Source organism: Monodelphis domestica, chromosome 4 (assembly GCF_027887165.1).
Source record: "Monodelphis domestica isolate mMonDom1 chromosome 4, mMonDom1.pri, whole genome shotgun sequence".
Taxonomy (NCBI): Eukaryota; Metazoa; Chordata; class Mammalia; order Didelphimorphia; family Didelphidae; genus Monodelphis; species Monodelphis domestica.
Genome location: NC_077230.1, coordinates 362,422,030 through 362,446,985, shown reverse-complemented (window position 1 = coordinate 362,446,985; position 24,956 = coordinate 362,422,030). Strand labels below are relative to the sequence as shown.

General features: G+C 34.9%; 1 protein-coding gene across 4 annotated transcripts in view; it reads right to left on the bottom strand.

The window, feature by feature from the left end:
- THRAP3 (thyroid hormone receptor associated protein 3) overlaps positions 1 to 24,956 on the bottom strand; it is a 109,073-nt gene that overhangs the window by 42,037 nt on the left and 42,080 nt on the right. The window contains exon 3 of one of the 4 annotated variants that reach the window (XM_056795151.1): positions 17,737 to 17,844. The exons of 1 other annotated variant lie outside the window; for it this stretch is intronic. The gene's annotated coding sequence lies outside the window, so the exon portion shown is untranslated. Of the gene's footprint in view, positions 1 to 7,968; positions 8,283 to 17,736; positions 17,845 to 24,956 lie in introns of those variants that run through there. 2 more of the 4 variants (XM_056795153.1, XM_056795154.1) reach the window with 2 other exon arrangements.

Sequence of the window (24,956 nt, the reverse complement as noted above, 5' to 3'; positions counted from 1 at the left end):
AAAACTATCAATAATCACATGGAAAAGTGTTCTAAATCCCTCCCAATTAGAGAAATGCAAGTCAAAACAATGCTGAGGTTCCACCTCACACCTAGCAGATTGACCAATATGGTAGGCAAAGGAAAATGATAAATGTTGGGGGAGATGTGGTAAAATTGGAACACTAATGTATTGCTGGTCGAGTTATGAACGGATCTAACCATTATAGAAGGCAATTAAGAATTATGCCCCAAAAGATTTAAACAACTGCCTGCCCTTTGATCTAGCCATACTACTGCTGGATTTGTACCCCAAAGAGATAATAAAGAAAAATGTGTGCACAAAAATATTTATACCTGTGCTTTTTATAGTGGCAAAAAAATTGGAAACTGAGGGGGTGTCCATCGATTGGGGAATGGCTGAACAAATTGTGGTATCTGATGGTAATGAAATATTGTACTGAAAGGAATAATGAACTGGAAGATTTCTATGTTAACTGTTAAGACCTCCAGGAATTGATGCAGAGCAAAAGGAGCAGAACCTGGAGAACATTGTGCAGAGACTGATGCATTGTGGCACAATCAAATGTAATAAGACTTTTCTACTACAGAACAGTCCTGAGATACTTATGAGAAAGCATGCTATCCATATCCAGAGAAAGAACTGTGGGAGTAGAAACATGGAAGAAAAACATATGATCGATCAGGTAGTTTGATGGAAACATGATTAGGGTTTTGGCTTTAAAAGATCACTCCATTGCAAATGTGAATAATATGGAAATAGGTTTTGAAGAATGACACATGTCTAGACCAGTGGAATTGCTTGTCAGCTGCAGGAGGGAGGAGGGAAGAGGAGTGGGAAAGATAAATAATGTAACCATGGAAAAATATTCTAAATTAAAAAAAAAAAAGATAATCTGAGAAGGAAAGCACTATCAGTTAAAGGGAACAAGAAAAGGATTCAAGCAAAAGACAATGCCTAAATTGCAGCTGACAGAAAACAGGGATAGTTTGAAGCACCGGTAGAGTGGAAGTACATTCTTAGTATGTGAGGATGTCCAGTGCAAAAGACAATAGGCATAAAAGGCATAAAGACAGGAGAAAGAAAAACTAAGAATAGAGAGATCACAAGTTGGGTTGGATTGCAGTGTGGGAGAGGCAGTAGCATCCACGGAGGACAAGTAGGTTGGGGCAAAATTATATAGGTCTTTAAATTTTAAACAAATTAGTGTTTATGGTTTATGTTAAAGGCAACAGAAATGGAATTGGTTTGAGAAAAGGAGTGACAGTGTCATATCTAAGCTTAAGGAAGTTCACTCTGAATTAAAGAAATTCTGAGATTCCACTTTGTGCTTATTAGGGTGGCAAAGGTGATGATAAAGGAAAACAAATCTGGGTTGTGCTGTGGGGAAAAAGTTACATCAATACATTACTGATGGACTTATGGATACAACTATTCTGGAAAGCAATTTGTAATTATACACAAGAAATTACTAAATAGTATATATCATCTAACTTAGCTATCACTGAAAAACCTACACTTGAGAGGTCAAAGAAACAGGAAAGGATCCTATATACACAAAAATATGTGTAAGTAGCTTTTTCTGTGGATGTCCAAAAAAAAAAAAAAAGAAACTAAAAGGATGCCCATCAAGAATGGCTGAAGAATGGCTAAATAAGGTGTGATATGTGAATGTGATGGGATAAGTACTGTCCTGCAAAATAAGAAAAGAAATTGATTTTCAAAAAGACCTAGAGAGACTTTATATGAACTAAAACAGAGTAAGCAAAATCAGAACAATTTCTACCACCAACAATTTAAAACTCTACAATTTTGAACTTTTATAAACTGATAAAAGAATGAAATGAGCAGAACCAAGAGAATAATTTATATAACATCAAAACTATGACAACTTTTGAACATTGTAAAAATTATGATCAACACAGCAACCATGCAGGATTCTAAAGGACAGATGATGAAAACAAGTCATCTACTGTCAGAAAGTGATAAAGAGTAAAGAATTGTATACAATGAGGGAATTTTTCTTTTCTCTTTTTTCCAAAGGGGTGACCAACCAACAATACAACTTTTAAAGAATTGCTTTGGTAGGAGTGTGTACAATGAACAAATATAGAAAGAAATCCAAGGCAAATCAAATGGGAAGTTGTTGCAATAAACTAGGCAACAGGAAGAAGACGGCCTAAATTAAAGTTATACCTGGTTATGTGAAGAGAATCAGTCAGATGCAAGATTACATTGTGAAGGTAGAAAAGGCAAGCTTTGGCAACTGAATAGATATCCAGGGGTAAGGAAAAGAATGGAGCTCAGAATAATGCTGAGTTATGAACTTGGAAGAATAGCTATGAACCTAGAAGAGTAGAAAAATTAAGAACCTGGAAGAAGCATATGGAGCCTTCAACAGTAAATAGGGAAGTTTGGGAAAGGGATGGGTTTCCAGGAAAGAAAATAAGTTGTTTCAGCCATGTTGAGTTTAAGTAATTCAAAATGAAACTCCAAAAAGAGACTGCAGTTGGATATACAAATCTGGGAATCATCTGCAGATTATTAAAACCGTAGAAAGTTACTAAGAGGAATAAGAGGATCCACCACAGAAGCTTAGGGAACACTCATAGCTAGTGGGCATAATGTGAATGATAAGCCAAAAAAGGACGGAGAAGGAAAACAATGTCATGAAAACCCAGAGAACAGTAGTATTTTGAGAAAGAAAAAGTCAATGGTGTCAAAAGCAACTGTCTATTGAGAAGGACAAAGACTAAGAAAAGACTATCAGATTTAACAATAGAATATTGGTGAATTTGGAGAGGGATTTAAATAACTTTCAATTAAGTTATGAGGTCAAAAGGCACTGCAAAAAAACTGGCCATAAATGGATGTTAGTATGTCCTCTCTAGTCAGAGGGCTGTATTTATAAGTGTTTCTATAAGAGAAATTGCCTCCCCTAAGGTCCTGCTATTTAATGTTATGTTCTGGCAGAACCAAAAAGCACTATTGATGGGAAGGTCTGAATGTGAATCCAAAGATTCTAAACTAAGTATCCTTTAGCTAGATAATACATTCTTCTTAGAGAAAACTTAATTTGTTAAGAAACCAAAGGAAAATAAATATAACGATAATGTAAAAGAAAACTGTTCCTCAAGGAACTTAAAACACAAAATAACCACTTGTAGTAAGCAAGAGTCTAAAGGGAGACTATGGCAGTGAGAAAGCAAACGACATTCAAAACCAAGCCTGTGATCAGGGTTATTTCCTGTGTGAAGCCACTCTACAACCAGCTGTCCTGGTAACTTAGATATAAAAAGAATCAAAATACGTAGAATTTCTCTATAAATGTCATTGGCTCTATTTTGTGCTGATCAGTTTCCAGAATCTATTATCGGCAAAAGACGCCAGCCAAAGCTGGAAAGACTAGCATCACGTGCTTGTTTCACTTACAGTGAACATACCTGGAAACAATAGACCTGTAATCCGATCCTATCAAGGAAAAAGTGTATCAAGAGTCTCCATAAAGCTGAAACCCAACTGTAGCGCCCAGCAATCTGAATTACTAGAAATAATTATATAAGGATGTGTGTTGAAAATTAAAAGAGAATGTTTAAGGAGAAAAAGAACTACCTGCTTAAAACTAATTTTCTAGTTGTAATTTAAATATTAACCATTAATGACTTTACTGTACTAGGAAAAAAGTTTGTAGATAAAAGGTTTCATAATTGCCCAGTTAACTCATTTCTGGACCTCTATTGGCGATTTAAAAATGGGCCAAAACTGTTTATTAAAAAAGATTATTGGGGACAGCTGGGTAGCTCAGTGGATTGAGAGCCAGGCCTAGAGATGGGAGGTCCTAGGCTCAAATCTGGCCTCAGACACTTCTCCTGGGCAAGTCACTTGACCCCCATTGACTAGCCCTTACCACTCTTCTGCCTTGGAGCCAATACACAGTATTGACTCCAAGACGAAAGGTAAGGGTTTTTATAAAAAATAAAATAAAAAATAAGATTATTGTGACATACTATTATTTTAATAGAACTGGTAATAAAAGTGTACATATTAAAAAACATTTTTTTTCTGCAGCCTTTTCTACCTCACAATTTAACATCTTCATTCACAGTATTAAGAGGAAAAGGGTCCAGAGAATGGAGGAATATGATAATGTAAGAATTATTACCCTGCCTTTTGAGAAGAAACAGTCAGGATTCTAAGACCAGGACTAAGAACTGAGCCTGTGATTTCATCAGTAAAGGAAATTTTCTGGATGAAAAAAGCTTTTTACTAATGCAGATTGGCACACCCCCTGCAATTTACAGTCTTACAGAGTAGTTTTCCTTTGTTTTTAAACCCTTGATTTCTATCTTAGAATTGATACAAGTATCAGTTCCAAAGCAGAAGAACAGTAAAGGCTAAACAATTAAGGTTAAGTGGTTTGCCGAGGATCACTAGGAAGTGTCTGAAGCCACATTTGAACCCAGGTCCTCCTGACTTCAGGCCTGGCACCCTATCCATTGTGCTCCCTAGCTATGGAGAGATTAAGTGACTTGTTCAAGGTCACTAGCCAGTTTGTATCAGAGAGGATTTTAACCCAGATTTTCCTAGTTCAAGGTTGGCTCTCTATCTACTATAACATGCACCCTTCCTTTCTCCTAGGCTGCTAAACAAAGAATATTCACAAGCATACTCACACATCTTTACAAGTTAAACTCTACCCTACTTTTATCCATTATGCCATGGACGGGGAAAACTCACTGACTATTATGAAAAAGTAGGACACCAAATAACAAAATGAAATAAGAATACTTAGCATAAATAAAAGATTTGTAGCAGTTAATAAAGACAAAAATCTTAAATGAACAAAGAAAACAAATGAGACACGACACTAATATACTAAGTCATTCATGTGTCTTCCCCCCCTCCTTATGGAAGTGCTTTCAATACAGGGCTATGGGACTAGATTTTTACTCTTACAAGCCTTTAGGAAGACAGTGGCAAGAAAGCAAATCCCTAGTGAAATATTAAACCTGTTTACTATATTTTCCTGACTCCAGAGACTTTCTCCTCCTGGGAATGGTAAGCAAGAGTGAAACAGAATTAAGAGGAGCGGTGGGATATTCCTGGACTTCAGATATTTTTGCTCAGGGGTAGCAGACAACAATAAAGCTGTTCTCAGATCCCTGAAGAAACCAAGTGAGAGAAGAGATATGTCCTGACATTTATACTGCTATTCAATAGTTCTCATCAATAATTCATAACAGATTAATCTGTAAACATAAACAACAAAACTGGCTTCTATCAAGTTCAAAAACTTAAAATTTACAAAGAATACTAAAAGAAATTTTTAACCTTGGCACAATTAACATTATTTACCACCACTTGCCCCCTCCCTGCCATTAAAACTTGCTCCTTTTCATTCCTGAAGGGCTTATGAGAAGGGATATTATACACATCCAGAGAAACAACTGTAGGAGTAGAAACACAGAAGAAAAACAACTGCTTTATCACATGAGTCGATGGGGATATGATTGGGGATGTAAACTCTAAATTATCACCTTAGTGCAAATATCAATAATATGGAAATAGGTCTTGATCAATGACGAATGTGAAATCCAGTGGAATTGCACGTTGGCTATGGGAGTGGGGTGGGAGGACGGGAAGGAAAGAACATGAATCATGTAACCATGGAAAAAATTTCTAATTAATCAATTAAATAAAATTTTTAAAAAGTAAAAAAAAATTTAACTATGCCTTTATTTTAAAAGATCAAAATTATCCTAGTTTATCTTAAAATTTTTTAACTTCTTTATTTTAGTTAAAACATTACACATAAATACTTTGGAAACTATTGGAATTCATTTAAACATTGATCAATATCCTCTAGCTTTGTAATTTGGAAACCACTAGCTGCCCCTAACCTTCAAAGATTTGTAGCATAGTAAATCTCTCTTGAAACACTCTCAATAAATACTTAAAGGTAAGTAACAAAAAGTGAAGCAAAACTATTATCCCTAAAGTCCTGGAAAACTCCTTACAAATGTTTATAGCTTCAAATTCTAAATCCTTCTCATACTTTACATAAAGTATAAGTAAGCTTCCTTGGACATGATTTTAGAAGATCCAGCCTTATAACAACTTTCCTCTAAAAGAATTGTTAAAGCAAATTTCTGGTAGAAGCAATAAAATTTGATGTTGTTCAGTCATGTTCCAACTATCTCCTAATTCTAGGACAGAGAAGTCCAAAATACCATGTCCAGTGTGGACTATTTCATTAATTGCTTTCAGAAATGTCTCCTCACTGATTCATGGGGAGGAGGAAGATGTTAGAAGAAATATAATTTAATATATAATATATAAAATTAAAAGAGCATTTGATCAATGATATATATCTTCTCAACACTCCAGCTCTATGAAACTCCATTTTTATTGTTAAAATTGACAACATACTTCTATTAATTTCATAGCAGTTTAATTAAATATTTACCACTTCAACTTGTTTTTCTAATGAATATTATAACTGAGAACAGAAAATAGTAACACAAATATTCTCACCTTTTCTCCCACTTAGGTAATTGTTTAGAAAATTATGTGTCATTTATTCTTTTTATAGTTGTCATCAGGATGATAATAGAATGAAAACATAACATGAAATAACTGTCTTTTCCAAGAGAACTTTAAAGTGGTTCTCCAGGTCAGGGTATTTCATTCAGGACACCCAGACTGATCATTAAAAGGAAATTTATGATATATAAAATAAGTATATACAGAAATGAATAAAGTAATATAATGGAACTAATATACATAGGAATTATTTAAAATACAGGTATAAAGACCAACTGAAAATAGTGGCCTAGATCTATCCAGAGAGGTGCAAATCACTTGTGTCCCTATCCAGTTAAATACTCAGATATCAGCTGTCCTATTTTACATTTTCTTCACTGATGTCACTTAACTGGAAGACAACTGAATAGACAAAGCAATTCTGGTTTATCTTTGTTCATACAGGTTAACACTACCTAAGGAAAGTTAACTTACTATCCCAGGAAGTTGCCTGGTCAAATCAATTTTACTAATCAAGCTGTCATACATTTTGGACATTTTAACTGTAACAAGAATCACAAAGAAATGTATACTTCTGACTGGATTCACATCTTAGATCACTGTCACTTAAATATTTTAAAACCTAAACTTTCACTAATCTGAGAAGATGAAACCACAGGTATTTTTTCTTGGCTATCTGGGAGATAGCAAATACTATATTGAGAAAGACATGCTAGAGCTGCCTCCTCCTCCATGAATCTAGGTAATGTAACACTAAGCCCCACCCAATAACTGAGAAATAGCAGATGTTGTCATCTTCTCATGCTTAGCTACTGACAGCACTATTCTTCCTTCATTATGAAAATCAATGCCTAACAATCCCCAAGTAAGCCTTAAAATAGTTAAGCTTTCTTCTTTGAACTCCCTTAGAGGTGGTCCAGTTTAAAGGTTTTAAACCTAAGATACTAAGCAACACTTACTCAGGTCATTTTAACACTCAGTTGATTGTGAACAATTTGCCCAAACTAAATTATCATATAAACCTCACATTGTAAGTATGTTCCTTCTCTGCTTCAAGGCTTCAATTCTGTATTGGTAAAATACAAGGGTTGGAATTATACTCTGTAAGGACCTTTCTAAGCTTTTGAGTTTCTCTGATTAAAAAAAGAATTATAAGTTCAAACCAAATTAGGGACATTCTTCATCATTATGCTAGTGAAACAACACTGAGAATGGCAGAAGAATTAATGGTTGATTGAAATTAGGCTTTGTGGGTGAATTATTTTCCTTTCCCATTCAAGTTCAAAGAAACTAAAAAATCTGCTTCTGAAGATCCCTCAAGGAGGAAAGATTTAGCAAAGTAGTGTTACACTTCACCCTATCTCATTTACAGATAAGAAAATTCTCCTGAAAATCGAAGTATTAGCAGGATCAGAGGATACTTACCCACCAATTTTACTTTTCACTTGCATCTGGGGCAACTCACCTACAGGAAAAATGCATAGTACCACATTCATTTGAGTGAGAAAAGCTTTGAGAAGGGAAATTCAGCTAACTTCAGAAATGCTGCCACAGAGGACTCAGAGCACGGAGAGTTAAGGACAGTTTCTTTCCAGCGTAGAGCTCACAAGAGGTCACATTTCCTTCCTGCTTTCAACTAGTGAATGCTTTCTTGATCTGATGACATGGCAAACTCCACCCCCTCCATTTTCTACTTTTTAAAGGGGCAGAACCAAATAAATTCTCTCAAAATCAGAAAAATGGTACAAACTTAGTGAACCTATGTTAGCCACCAAAATAAGGGCAGTGGAAGTTAAGACCTCCTGTACTTTCTTAAGACTTATTTTAATTTCCAAACTAGAGCAGATACTTTGCAACACTTATATTGGCACAATACTATTGTTTCTTTGCTTCATTTAAAAAAATATGGTAGTTGAACTAGATGAGCTTTAATCCTCCAAGCTCTAATTATGATCTTATACAATAGATCCCATGATGAACTTTTAGGATGACTAATGATAATACCTTGCACACAGTAATAATTTGATACATGCTTACTGATTATCTACCATGCTGCTTGTGTCCATAAGTTTTTGAAAGTAGGCTAGCAGTAAGATTGCCTATTCACTTAAGGCAGATTCTAAAATGAGTACATAAATGTAAAGAAAGACAGCTATAAAATTCTGTATTCATGGAAACTGATCAGCATCAATACTGATCTATAAATGTTAAGACAAAGAGGCAATCCACGAAGGATAGTTCTCAAAAGATGCATCATAGATTAATAACATACTTCTGAAAGATAGTTCCATTTCACTAATAAGTGAAAAGCAAATCAAAACAACTCTGAGGTTTCACCTTACACTCAGCAAGTTGGCAAAGATAACAAAAGATGGAAATAGTTCTTGGAGGGAAAGATGGGTACACTTAACACACTCCTGGCAGAGATGTATACCTGATCCAACCCTTCTGGAGAGCAATATAAAATTATGCTTTAAAAATCCCATGCACATCAAAATACTTATAAACAGCACTTTTTGTGGTAGCAAAAAACTGGAAACAAAGTATATGTTCATTGATTCAGGAATAAATATTTTTGGCACATGTCTATAATATTATTGTGCCATTAGAAACAATATGAAAACTTTTTTAGCAGCATAAGTCATATGAATTGATGCAAAGCAAACAGAACTAGGAAAACAATATTCAGATATTTTAAGTGGAAAGAATAACAAAATAGAAACTAAACACTGAGTAATGAACAAACGTGGCCCTATAGAAGAGATGAAAAAATGTTCTTCCTTTCCTTTCTTCCTGGAAATGGATGGAAGTTAAGGGGTGTGAAATAGTATCACTTTGATGATATGCTGGATGATTTTGCAGAATTGTATTTTTCTTTCATTTTGTTCTGTTACAACCAACAGTTTATCTCATCTGGGTGGAAAGGGATATATTTGAAAACAAAAACACAAAAAGGCCCTGGATATAATGATGTAGCTTAAAAAAAAAAAGGTGGCTAGATTAATCTTAATAATAGTTTCCTCTATTCTAGGATCTTACTAGAAATTATTTATGTCATTTTAGCTGTTCCTTCTAAGTGAAGGACAAATTAATAAATTATTTTTAAAAGTCTGTAAAATTTTTATTTTTATTGTCATAGTTATTAGCAGAATTTGTTTCTTTTGGCTAAAAAAAGTCTAAAGTGAAGTGTTATCACTAACCAATATTAAGAAAACATCAGTAGCTATACTCATTGTCATTATCTTAACTTCTAATCCTAGCTGACAAGAAATGGTTAGTCTATATAAACTAGGTCTTATACTATCTAAATAAAACAGATATACTATCTATATAAAACAGATATACATAACTGTGAAGGAAAGGAGCTTTAGTCAGGAGATCAATGAAATAATAGTCTGGGACTAAGGTAATACATGCCTGAACAATGATAATGCTAGAGGAGAAGACAGGAAATTAATAAATCAGAAAGACAGAAGAAGGGAGAGTACAGAGCTTAGTGACTAACTGGACTTGGGTTATCTGAAGGGAGGAATCAATGACATTTTCAAATATTTTAAGCTAACTGAAAATGATTTAGATAAGCCAACACTTATAAGTGATTTTTAAATAAATTGGTGACTTTGAAAACTGGAACAGAGCTTCTAGTTCAACTTGATAAAACAGTATGCTACAAATGAAAAAGATCATAAGAGTTGGAATCATAGGAGTTCAAAAATCAACTACTTTTCAGTGTGACTTCAAATAAATCACTTCTGGTCTTCTTTTCTGAGCTTCAGTTTCTTCATTGGTAAAATGAAGGGATTAGATGCTGTGCTCTCTAAGGTCCCTTCCTCGTACTAAATATGATCTTCTTCCTCATTTAAAAGAGCAAGGAAACTAAGTTTCACGAAAGTGAAGTGACTTGGCAAACATAGAAAAGCTAAATAACAGCAGAGTAGGTCGCAAAATAATTATCCCTGTCTTCATTCCATTATAATAGGAGTTCTTAACTTTTTTAAAGTCCTGGACTCCTCAGAATTTTTTTTTTTAACGCAGAAAAATAAAATGCATAGGATTACAGAAGAATAAAACTATCAAAATATGAAAAGTAAAATCCACAGACCTCCTAGTTAAGAACCCTTACAAAATAAAAACACTGTCCATTAGGACAGCCTGTAAGACTGGCCACAGATCAGAACAGATTTTTCTGTTGAAGTAAAAGAATTTTATGCTATTGTTTCCTTTTCTTTCTATAACCTTTGCCTTCCATTTTAGAATCAATGCTATGGCTTAGTTCTAAGGCAGAAGAGTGGTAAGGGTTAGGCAATGAAGGTCAAGTGACTTGCCCAGGGTCACACGGCTAGGAAGTGTCTGAGGCCAGGTATGAACCCAGGACATCTCCTGTCTTCAGGCCTGGCTCTTAAAATCCACTAAACAATCTCACTGCCTCCACTATTGTTTAAGTGGACAGAGCCCCAGCAAGTTTTTTGTTCTGTTTTATTTTTTTTTAACAGGTCAGTTCCTGTCAAGTCTAGCTTTTTCTCTGATCCTAAGTAATCTTACCCAATGGTTCCACAGGTCCATGGCACAGGAGTCCCGAACTTTCTTTGGATCAAAGGAGTTTCGACAGGGAGTGTGCAAACCTGTGACTCATCTATATGTTTATGATCTATCCACATATTTCCAAACTGTATAATACTGAAAATTTTACTGAGATTATGTGTACTGAGGGTGGGACTAAAGGAGAAGTGATGTACCAGAGAAAATAAAAGGGGGAAAGGATGATTTCAAAAGTTACAGTCATTGGGATAGAAACTACTAAACTTCTAGCTGTTAATAATACAAGGTATCAGTGGCAAAAAGTTGAGAGGTATTCTTTTGAGATAGAACACTTCTGATATTATAATAACTTCAAACAGTATAGAAGCTTTGTATTGAACACAATCTTGCAAATACATCTAATAGGTGTATAAATCCAGCTTAATCCAAGCAATTACAGCTCAATACCTTTGAATGAGTGAACATTACACTGGGAATGTAAAAAAATTTCTCAAGATCCTCCTCAGAAGCTCATGTGGCATCCCTTTGGGAAGGCCAAAGGCAGCAATTTCAGTTTTCTTCTCATATTACATATCATTCTCATACAACAGCATCAGAGATACTGTCTTCTCATTTCCAGAAGCAAATCTGTATTGACCATTACCACCTATTCTAATAGACATTACACTAATTTCCTTTTCTACATACTTTTGAGGTCTTCTATTTTCTATCATCATAACCCAATTAGTACCCAGAAATAAAAGCCACACTAATGCTCAAATTATAATAAATGCTAATTAATTAATGGGTTGAACCACAAAGACTAGCACTACATGTACTAAGCACACAGTCTCTTCTCCATGGCCCCTCATATTATGTTAGATATCCTTAGATATATATTGATTGTCCTGTGTGCCTTAAATAGAATCTTGTGGCACATATATAAATATATAAAATACAGTTCATTACATCTAAATCATTCATGGTTAATTATCCTGGTTATCTGAAAAATGAATCTACAAATCACAACTTTTTAAACTAGACACTGAGAAAAACATGCTTAAGAGTGAAATTGTAACTAAATATAATTTCATTTTTCTTTCATGATTTGAATGCCAATATAGGACCCTGCTTTGAAGCTTTCTTAATCACCTATGCTTAACACAATTTTGTGATATAAAATATTAACATGAATACATCTAAGTTTTGATCTTGACAGACTAGATAAGTCACATGAAAGACATATATTACTCAGATTATATACAGGTCCTGTAAGAACAGCATGGGAAAATGACTTAGAGGAACTTTCTTCCTTTTCAATGTAGAGGTTACCTTTTCTTTTTTTTTTTTTAAACTTGAAACTATACCTCCAAACACCAAAATATTCATAGCTACATTTTCTTTAGGAGTAAAAATTTGGAAATAAAATAGAAGTCATCCAAGTCATAAATAATAACAAGGGAAACAAAAACAAAAACACACACAACTAAACAAATAGAATAAAAAGAAACTAGATGTTGTGTAATTATAATGGCCATAACTGGTACCCAGAAGAACTGAGAAAATATACTTTCATCTCTCAACTGAAGAGGTAAAGGCCCAGAGATGTGAAATGTTGCAAATAATGTCAAACACTGTCAAATACTTAGTTTAGAACTTTTTTTTTCTTTTTAAATTTTTGTTATCAGGAATAACTTTCTAGGCAGGAGAAAGAAGAATATATATTTGGAAATGAATATAATAGAATGACAAAAGGTATCAATGCAAATAAATAAAAAATAAATTTCAAAGTTATTACCAAAGTTAATTTATAGTTTTAATACTCTACTAATGAAACTTATAAGAGGGATACTTTAGAGAACTCAGTAAAATAAAATTCACTTGGAGGAACAAAAAGTTTAGACTATCAAGGGAATATGGCAATGTCGTAAAACCTCTTCTGATTGGTGAGTTCTTACCTGGAATCTCCATTTAAGGATATACCCAAGCAAAACATAGTAATTTTTAACTTTATTCCCCTTCTGACTCTCTGGGTTTTTATAACTTACTTGTGAGTGGGCACAAACCCTCTCTTTCTGCTCCTTTTCATGTACTATCTTCTTTCAGTAGAATGTAAGACCCTTGATTGATTGATAGTACTTAGAAAAATTCTTAACCTATAGTAAGCACTTAATAAAAGACTTAACTATCTAATGAAAAGAGACAGGAATGATGTAAGAATAGCACTTTGAGATCTCAAACTACATTTCAAAGCAGTAGTCATCAAAAACCATTTGGTATTGGTTAAATAATAGAAAAGTAAATTAATGGAATAGGTAAGAAAAAAGGGGGAAATCAAGAAATAACGGAACACAGGAAAATATTATTTGAAAAACCTGAAAACATAAATTTCTTAGGAAGAAATTCTATTTTGATAAGAACTTCTGGGAAAACTGGAAAGCAGTGTGGTAGAAATTAGGCTTAGCCCACCATCTTATAGCATGTTCCATAATAAATTCGAAATGGACACATCACTTGAATATTGTCATAAATTTAGAAGAGAAGCAGATCATACATATTTTACAGCTAAGGGTAGGAGATATATATTTAGCCAAACAAGGAGAAAGAAAAGTACACAATGTAAAACAGGTATTTCTGATTACATGAAATTGTAAAGCATTTGCACAAAATTAAAGCATACGTGAAAAATGAAAATAACATCATTTATTTTTATTTTAAAGGAAAACAACCGAAAGATTTCAGAACTCTGATCAATGCAGTAAACAAATGATCTCATGCCTCCCACCTCTTGGCAGAAAGGTGACATACTAGAGGTAAAATATATTAAACACAAGTTTTCATAAACAGCCAGTATGCTAATTTGTTTGGTTTAACTATACTTGTTACAAGGGGCTTCCTAGGGAGGAAGGGAGGGAGAGACATTGGATAATTGGGGAAGGGGGAAACATTAAGGGGAAAAAAGTGAACAGAAAGAGATATGAAGGGAACATAGATAATCGGAACAGTCAAGTTACTAGAATCTGTTATTAGACTTATGATTTCATTGGCGTTGGGAAATTCCCTCTACTAATGCAGGTCAGCACCTTCTTCAAAACTTATACTCTCAGAAGTTGCCAAGAGCACTCAGAGGTTGCTCAGGGTCACATACATTCTATGCATTAAAAGCTGGACTTGAACTCTAGTGTTACTACTTCAAAGCCAGTTCTCTGGGAGAGACCAAGGGACCTCTCATTCATGGTACTACCACGTTCATTTTAATACGTACTTCAAAAAAAACCCCTATAAGTTCAAACTTCTAATACAATAAATTTTTATTCTTCATTGCATAGAGGAAAATTTGTTAAATTCAAAGGAAAAAAGAAAATGGAAAGAAAAATTCAGTAGTTACACTTTGCCTCTCAAGTTTAAAATTACTATCACAACTTCATGCTTTTGCAAAGCCTGCACCTTCTGCCTAAAATGTCTGCCCTCCCTCTATTTCCTTAATTCCTACCCCCATAGGTCTGTGGTGGTGAACCTATGGCACATATACCCAAAAGGGCATGCCTATCATCATTTTTTTTTTAAACTAGAAATTGAGAGGGGCTGGGGCAGAGCTATGGCCCACCCTTCTCCATTCACCTAAGGACATTCTTCACTTCCCTGCCCCTCTGACCAGCAGCCCAATTGGAACGCTTCCTCCCTTTCCTGTCTGGGATAAGGTGCTGGGGGAAGGAAGGCTCACATGCTTCACTGAGTGTGAGGCACAGATGGCAGCCTGTCTGTGGTATAGGTAATTCCCATGGTGGGACTGGAGAGGAGCTAGGTTTGAGGGGAGCAAAGCTCACAGTGTGGCACAAGCACATAGCAGGAGGGGAACAGAGCACTCAGGCCACTCCCCTCCCCCTCTTCACACATCTCTCATCACCAGTCCCACTGCCTATGGCCTAGCAGGCCAATGAAAGTACTTCTTCCATCCCAACCCTGTAAGGGGGTGAGGGGTGGGGTGAGACAAGGCATTTGGTCTGGGGGCTGGGGTGAGGTCCAGTATTCCTTTCTTAAAGGTTCACCATCATAGTCCTAGGTGGAATTATACCCAATTAGAGATTTAAAAGGTAGCTATATGCCTATTTCCTCAACCTATTAATGAACTCCTCTCTCAACACAATCTCATCTCACCCTCAACATTGTTCCCTCATATCCCCTCTTTCACTGCTGGCTGCCCATATACCAGGTACAGGAATTAGTAAATCTCCATTCTACTGGAGGAGGGGGAAAGGGGATGTTGACACACAAATATCTTTTATTTTTTTGGTGAGAAAAAGTGAATCCTACAGGACGAACAGGAGGGGATGATTCTTAATTAAAATTCTATTTTCCTCACTCACTCCTATCTGAATTTCTCTATTTTCCTCCTTTTCACAGCTATCCACAGTTTCTTGGGTCCTCTACCTCCAAATCCTAAGTGTAGGTATTCTCCAGTGTTTTGTCTTCAGCCTTCTTCTCTTCTTTCTCTATTCATCTGCTAGGTGATCACATAAATTTAAAAATGTTGAATTATCATCTCTGTGCAGAGTCATAGTGACATAGAGAGGGAGCTGACGCTGAAGTCAAGAAAACCTAAGCTCAAGTTCCACCTATGGTCATATATTAGCTTTGTGACCCTAGGTAAGACACTTAATTAAGGTCTCAGTGCTCTAGGACAGTGGTATCAAACTAAAATAGAAAAGAATTTCTGTGGGTCACATATTGACTTAGAAAACCACAAATTAACATTATCTATGTTGTATTGTATTTTTTGGTTGCTGTTAAATATTTCCTTATTACATTTTAATCTGGTGGATGCATTAGGGAGGCCTAGCCAATGAATTTGATACTTTCTACTCTAGGAAATAATTAATATTGCCACAAAAATGCTAACCTGTACAGGCAATGAGATTTTCCTCATCAGTGAGTAACTGAATGAATGAACAAAAGGGATTTCAAGTGCTAATTTTGTGTTAAGCACTGTGCCAAGTAATGAACATACAAACAAAAAAAAAAATCAAGTTAGGCACTGCTCTGAAGTTCATATACTAAATGGGCAAGACAAAGAAAGCTCAGCTACCAAGATGTAAAGTTCTGAACTGAAAAGCCTAAAGGTACAGTAGCATAGATGGCAAGTCCAGGTGAATTAGATGACTATGCCAGGGCACCTGCAGAGTACATGAAAAGCAGAGGCAGAGTACATGAAAAGACCTAGAAGGACTGAGAATGAAGTGGCAGGGAAGATTTTAAGGCCTGGAAATCTACTCTATCACTCTTAGTCCTAAGGGTCATCAGAAAGGGTAAAAGAAAGGCAGGAGGAGGAGATGTGCTTTATTAATAGAATCACAGGTCTAGTCCATTTCCCAAAGTAGGTGATTCTCAGATTAATCTATCTACCTAGGTAACTTAATAGAACAAGGGGCATTAGTCACGAAGGCTGGAATTTAAATACAGCCTTAAGACACTTACAAATGAAGTGATCCTGAGCAAATAGCTTAACCTCAGCCTACCTCAGTTTCCTCAACTATAAAGTTCGGCCTTCTCTATAAAGTAGAGATAATAATAGTATCTACAACAAAGGATTGTTATAAAAGTTAGATAATATTTGTAATATAGCACAGTACCTGTCGTGTAATAGGAGCTATATAAAATGCTGATTCTCTTCTCTTCCCACTTCCCTAATATCTCCACTCTAGTCCCATGTTCCTGCTCTAAAGCCAAAACTAGCTTTTGATCAAAAAGTTGTCGTGCAGTTCAGTCACTTTGCTTATCACACTTCCTTACAGAAGACTTTTACAAAGATTTGTCAACAATGAGATGCCAGATATTCCTCAAAAAGAATCTCTAAATTTGTTTTTATAAGGTTTGTAATGTTTTAGTAAAAGGCATCAAAAAATTAAAGGTATTTCTTTATGGGTCTGTCTAAAATACTAGGTCCATAATACAAAACAAATTATTAAAAATAAAAAAGCAAAACTCTAAACTCTTATAACAAGAGAAAGAGAAAATATTTCAGTAAGTGTCTTGATTACTTTGTCTTATCAAGAAACAGATGATTACATCTAGTTTGATAGGTGGATTAGTAATATAAATATTCCTTAAAATAACTAGCTGACTGATATCTTTATTTTATTTTTCTTAGAACCCTTACCACCTTCCATCTTGGAATCAATATTGTGTATTGGTTCCAAGGCAGAAAAGTGGTAAGGGCTAGGCAATGGGGGTCAAGTGACTTGCCCAGGGTCACCCAGCTGGGAAGTGTCTGAGGTCAGATTTTAACCTAGGACCTCCCATCTCTAGGCCTGGCTCTCAATCCACTGAGCTACCCAACACCCCCCTTGACTGAAATCTTTAAAGAGAGGTGATAGACTCAAGAGGGCAGATTAAGACATGTCTTTTTGGACATGGCTAATAGGAATTTGTTTTGCTTGACTATACATGTTTATTACAAAAGTTTGTTTTTCTTTCTCAATCAGGAGCAAGAGCAATTGAGAGGGAATTTCACTGATTGAAAAGAAAGTTAATTTTTAAAATCTGTAAAAAGAATCGCTAGTAGGAATAATACCATATATTTATAAAGCATTTTCAAGAATAATCAAGAATCTTAATTCAACTAGATTTCTACTCTCCAAGAAGGATGTCAACTCCTCCTGTTGTCCATTTATTTACCTTATTTGAATAATGACAACTTGCACCCCTCCCAAAACGTCACCTTCTCAAAAAGAACACTGCCAGCGTCTTAAATTTCTCCAATTACAAAGTCAGGAAGCAATTATTCTGAAATGAAATGAAATCACACTGAGAATATAGGTCAAGTACTCTGCAGAAGAGTTATTATTTAATATTTGAAGTTTACAAGTACAACACATGAAGATGAGACTACTTAACAAGCCACATTTGAGAATTTTATGAACACAACTTAAAAATACCTAAATAATTGAAGAAATATTGCTTATGGTTAGATCATGCCAACATAATTTAAATTAATCTGCAGCTTCAAGGCCACTCTAAACAATAATATTTCAATTATTTAGGGTTCTTTATGTAGACTATGTTAACAATAAGATCCAAATTGTATCCCTCCCTACTTTCTTACAGCATTAGTTTGGTTTCTGCAGAAGCTTTTCAGTTTCATACAATCAAAATTATGCATTTTTATCCCTGTTCCCCTCTCACTTGTTTAATCAAGGACTCTACCACATCTGTAGTTGTGAAGAATATCTTCTTGATTCTTCTTATTGTGAATATGACCATTTAATATTCAAACCATGCATCATTTTTTAACAATTGTGGTATGATAGAAGGTGTTGTTCTATATACCTATTTTCTGTTGAACTGTTTCCCAAGTTTTCTAACAGTTTTTATAAATTACTGAGACCTTACCCTATGAGGCTTACCAAATACTGTACTACACTGATCAATTTTTCTATTTTCTAGCCAATACCAAATAGTTTTAATGCTTACTGCTTTTTAGAATAGTTTTAGATCAGCTGTCCCTATGCTCCTCTTCATTCCTTCTCATTTAAAAAATAATTTCCCTTGAAATTGTTTCTCCAGATTAATTTTATCAAATTTTTTCTGCTTAACTAATATTTTATTTAGAATGTAAATAGTTAACCAGGGTAAAATATTTTGCATCAAATTTCTCTGCATATTTTACGAAAAGGTTTTCTTTTATTTAGCTACTCCCAGCAAGACAATGATCCAGCACAATTTTGAAGGATTTATGGCAAAGAATGCTATCCACTTCCAAAGAAAGAAATGTTAAGAGTTCACATGCAGATCAAATCACAATATTTTTCACTTTAGTTGTGTTTTTATTTAGGGGCTTTGGTTTTATATGAGTATTCTCTTACAACAATGACCAATATGGAAGTTGTACATGATAATACATATATGACCCAGATCAAATTGCTTACTATCTCAGGAGGGGGGAGGGAAAGGAGGGAGGGAGACAACTTGGATCTTATAATTTAGGAACATATGTTGAAAATTATTACATGTAATCGCAAAAATAATATATAAAAAAAGACCAAAAGAAAAGTTCTCTCTTCCAGTGGAAGGAGAAAGAGAATAAGAGGAAAAATAAGTAGATTTTCTTTAAACATTTTTTAACTTAGTTTTTTAAAATTCTGGTACATCAATTATCAACTGGTATATCAATCAAATAATAATGAATTATTATTGCATTCAAAAACTCCTCAGAGAACTTGTATAAACTGATTTAGAACAAAGTGAGTAGAACCAGGAAAACAATTTACACAGGTACACTGTAAACAATGATAAATGAAATGACTAGAAGGATGATGATGAACCATGCTTTTATTCCTCTCAGGAGAGATATAATGAACTAGTGGGTAAAAAGAGACATAATTTCTCAGACACAGCGAAAGTGTGCATTAAAAAAAAAAAGTGACCATGCTTATTTGAGGCAGTTTGGTATAGTGGATTTGGGCCTGAGTCTCAGGAAGACCTGAGTTCAAATTCAGACTTGGAGACCTGAGTTCAAATTCAGTCTTGGATATTTATAATGTTGGTGTGATCCTGGGCATGTAACCTCTGTTTGCCTCAGTTTCCTCAGGGTGTGTGTGTGTGTGTGTGTGTGTGTGTGTGTGTGTGTGTGTGTGTGTGTGTGTGAGAGAGAGAGAGAGAGAGAGAGAGAGAGAGAGAGAGAGAGAGAAAGAGAGAGAGAGAGAGAGAGAGAGATATCTATTTCCCAGGATAGTTGTAAGAATCAAATGAAAATAACCATTTAGTACCTGGCATATACATATAAATGCTAGCTATTACTGTTAAAAAGGAGTATTTGGGGGAGGTAGGCAGGTCGATAGTTACAGTGATAATTATCAAAAAGCATTTATTATTATTATTACTAAGCATATATGTTGTACAGTGGTTCAATCAGAAGACCAGAATTCAAATTGGACCTTAGACATTTAATATTTATGTGGACATGGGGACTCAACCACTCAATTTCCTCATCTATAAAATGAGATAATGACTTACCTCCTAGGATTGTTGTGAGAAAAAAAAATGAGATATTTATAAAACCCTTTAAAAATCTTACATACTACTATTACTAAAAACCAAAGGGGAAAAGAAAAGTAAAGGTCCCTTCCTTGAAGAAGCATACAATCTAATGGGAAAGTGGGGAACCATGTAAGTAACTGTGAACAAATATAGGTTACATTAGAGAAAATAGAGTATCAATGAGTAACTTTAAAATAAACAGAAGAGACAAGAAGTTCTTGAAGGGACCATAGACAAGGAATCTTCATGTTAAATATGAAAAGAAAATTATTTTGCATTTCCATGTTGAAATTTTTGTTTAAAAGTTTTACATAGTGAAGATTCATGGTTTCATCTGTGATTTTTTCTATTCTCCTTTGTATAGAAAAATATTTAATAACTCAAGCTCTCCTCCACAAAACTATTCCAAATAGACCTAGAAAATGTACCAGATTGGGGAAGGGCCCAGTTAGGTGGCTCAGTAGATTCAGGCAGGCTTAGAGATGTGAAGTCTTTGGCTCAAATCTGACCTCAGACAGCTGTGTGATCCTGGGCAAGTCATTTAACCTCCATTGCCTAGTCCTTACCACTCTTCTGCCCTGGAACCCTAAAATAAAAACTCCTAGGAATGTCACAGCCAAAATCTAGAGTTCCAAGTTAAAGGAAAAATACTGCAAGTAATCAGAAAGAAAGAATTCATGGATTCTTAGGATTACACACAATTTGGAAGACACCAATATAAAGGGGCAGAAAAATTCAAATACAATATTCCAGAAGGCAAAGGATCTAAGCTTACAGGCCAACAGAATTTACCTAGCAAAACTGAGAGCAATGTTACTCTGGGGGTGTGGGTGGAGATGAACTTTAAATTAAATAGAAGACATACACATTCTTGATGTGATGACTAGGTCAGCAAGGAAATCTTAAGTTCTGAAGTTTGTATACAAGAGTTAAGTGACATAAAAAAGTAAACTAAACAAAGATAAACTGCTTATATTCATACATTCATATATCAGGAGATAATACAGGTATTCCCTCTGAACCCAACTATCATCAGGAGTTACTTAGGAAGTCTTACTAGGAAAGGCCTAGGAAGTAGTCTTGATGGGAAGAGGAATATAAGAAGCGAGCTTAGGGAGAGAAAGAAAGATATAAGGAAATTATCTCATATAACTGGAGTGTACAAGTAGACATCTGTGGAGGAAAGAGTCAGGGTAGTCAATATCTGAATGCTACTCTCAACTGAACTGATCAAAGAAGCAAAGAAAACTCATACACACAGAGCTGGGTATAGAAATGTATTTTACTAAAAAGGGAAATAGAAGAAAAGAGGGAAGGGTAATAAGAGGGAAAGTAGGTTAAGGAAAGGATTAGGTTCAAGCAAAAGGTACAAAAACATTTTTAGCTCTTGTTGAGATGGCGAAAAATGGGAACTGAAGAGGTCTCATAACAAGTTACAGCATGTAAATGTTAACTGAATATTAGATTATTGTACTCTAAGAAATGAAGGAAAGGCTTCAGAGAAATCTGGGAAAATCTGTAAGAACTGATGCAGAATGAAGGTAATAGAATCTATACAATGATAACAATATAGTAAAGGAAAACCACTCTGAAAGAATTCTGAATTCTTATCGGTATAATGACCAACCACTTTCCCAGAGAAAACACATTACCCACTAGTTGAGAGGAGAAGGATTCTGAGTGCAGAAGACAAAAAAAATTTTTTGGGATATGTCTAATGGGGAAATTTGCTTTGATTAACTATACATTTTTGTAATGGGTTTTACTTTTCTTTAGTTCTCAATGTACAGGTAGGGGTCTTGGGATGATAGGGTGAGGTAGTAGATTTTGGCTAATTGAAAAAATATTTAGTAATTTAGTAACAATTTTTATAAATAATTTAGTAATTTTTAAAACACATGTGAACTAAAAAAGGAAAAAAATATGCCGTCATCCGTGCCCCCTTCACCCCCAGCCAAAAAATATTGGGGGAAGACCAGGTAAAATGGTTGAGTTGGGAGAAGTAGGACAAGCCTGCCTGGTCTCGCAAGTATTCTACAAAAGATATAGAATAAGTGCCAAGCCAAGTTCTGATCAGGAAATTAAAAACAAACAAACAAACAAACAAAAAGAGTTGTATTTTTCTGCCCTAGATAAGCAAAGAAAGAGAGACCTTCAGAAACTAAGAACAAAGTGTCTAGCTAGAAACAAGAAATTCAGCTTGAGGCTGAAATCCTAGATCCAATATAGAGGGGATAGAAGGAACATAAGGTATTAACTGGCAGCCTGTCATTCAGACCCAGAACTAGATTCCAGATCCAATGCAAACTGAGAAGACCTATACCTAAGGATTGGCCAGCCCCCAACTAGACTGAAACATGTAGAATAACTAGAGCAGAGAACTTGGACCAAAGGGGAGCCTACAACTCTATCATGAGCCTCCTCTGAATCCAGCAAGTCTGCTGGAGCTCCAACTATGGCCAAGACCAGCAGGAATTCACCAAGTAAAAGAATTTATCAGCAAAAAAGCAATTATTTTTATTTCCCTTTTGCCTATGCTTATTATTCTCTCAAGATCTTTTTGTTATATTGCTATGACTAGGATTCCTAGCACTATATAAAATAGTAATGGTAATGAACATCTTTGCTTTATCACCTAAACCCAGCAACAGCATTATATTCCAAATACCTGTATAGGGGCATACCCTACCTAATACCACTATGCCAATCTATATACCAAAAAGAGCAAAGGAGAAAAGGACCTATATGTCCAAAAATATTTCTTGCAGCTCATTTTTGTGGTGGAAAGAACTGGAAACCTAGACGGTAAACATCAATTGCCTAATAGATGAACATATTAGAGCTTATGGACACAATGTAACATTATTAGTCTAGAGGAAATGAAGAGGATGAGAAACCTGGGAATGTTTGTATTAACTGAAAACAGAATGAAGTGAGCAGAACCTGGAGAATTTATACAACAACAGTGAAAAGAAAAAAATTTGAAAGACTCTGGTCAAAGTACTGACCAACTGCAATAAAACATGATACCCATCTTCTGAAACAAAAGGGTTCACTCTAGGAAACAAAAAATTTTTAGACAGAGTTAATTAATACAGTAATTTAATTTAATTTTTTCTAATTTAGGAAATAACTTTACAAAACAGTAAATCTACGATCTAATGGCAAAGGAAGAACAAGTAAACAATTATAATAGAGAGAGGAAGACAAGTGCAAAGGACAAATCCAGGCAAAGTGCTATGAGAAATCTGAAGAGGGAGAAAAAATTTTGCTAAGAAAGGGGAAGTTCCAAGGGAGCAGTCCAAAGGCAGCTGTGGCTTAAAAGAAAAAAAGGGACATCAATGAAAGATAAAGAGGTTAGGGGAAGTAAATTCTAAGCATGAAGATATAGAGAAAAGGAAGAAAACATAATAATGATGAGAAAGAATTTAGTCAGGAATGGAACCTAGAGTAGTTAGAAAAAAGGTTTAACAGGTATGCTGGAGCCAGACTATGGATCAGGCTGGATCAGGGCCAGGAGTTCATACTTCAATAATTTTTGGTGCTTATATATCTGAATAAATACTTTTAAGTAGCAATACCAAAATAACCAGCAAGGCCTTCAAAACATATTAGAACATACTTCAAACAAGAATATATTATAACAAAGAGTTCTTTTAAAATAATGGGAGTTATTTAAAATCATTCTAAACAATATGAAATACTTGGGAATCTATTTGCCAAGACAAATTCAGGAATTCTATGAACACAATTACAAAACCCTTTTCATACAAATAAAAATTGATCTAAACAACTGGAAAAACATTAATTGCTCATCAGTAGGCAAAGCTAATATAATAAAAATGACAATTCTACCTAAATTAATTTCCTTATTCAGTGTCATACGACAACCAAACTATCAAACTACTATTAGAATTAGAAAAAATAAACAAAAAATTCATCTGGAAGAACAAAAGGTCAAGAATGTCAAAGGAACTAATGAAAAAATATGTGAAAGATGGTGGTCTAGCAATACCAGATCTCAAACTGTACTATAAAGCAGTAATCATCAAAACAATCTGATACTGACTAAGAAACAGAAGGGGGAAATCAATGAAATATACACAATATACAGGGGGGGTAAAATGACCTCAGCAATCTAGTGTTTGATAAACCTAAAGATCCCAGCTTCTGAGATAAGAACTCTCTATTCGACAAAAACTGCTGGGAAAATTGGAAAAAAATAGGTTCAGATCAGTATCTCACACTCTATACATGGTGGTGAATGTTTTCGAGACTGAGTGCCCAAACTGCAACTGTAAGCTGCTTGTGATCCACCCCATCCCATTACCCCAGACAGACAACAGAAAGATGAAGTGCTCCCATTAGACAGCTGGACAGAGGGGTAGAGCATGCAAAAAATGTCCTCAGGCACTGTGGAGTGAGGGAACAGAGCAGCCCCCTCTGTGCCACCCACCCCAGCACTTGTGCCATGGTTCACCAACATGGTCCTATACCAAGATAAAGGTCAAAAATGGGAATATGATTTAAACATAAAGAGTGATATTATAAGCAAATTAGGGGAACATAGAACAGTTTACCTGTCGGATCTATGGAGAAAGGAAGAATTTATAACCAAACAAGAGATAGAGAACATTACAAGATATAAAATGAATAATTTTAATTATATTAAGTTAAAAAAGGTTTTGTACAACAAAACTAATGCAACCAAGATTAGAAGGGAAACAACAAAGTGGGAATTTTTTTAATAACAAATCTCTCTGATAAAGGACTCATTTCTCAAATATATAAAAAAATAAGTCAAATTTTAAGAATCCATGTCATACCCCAATTGATCAAAAGATATGAATAGGCAGTTT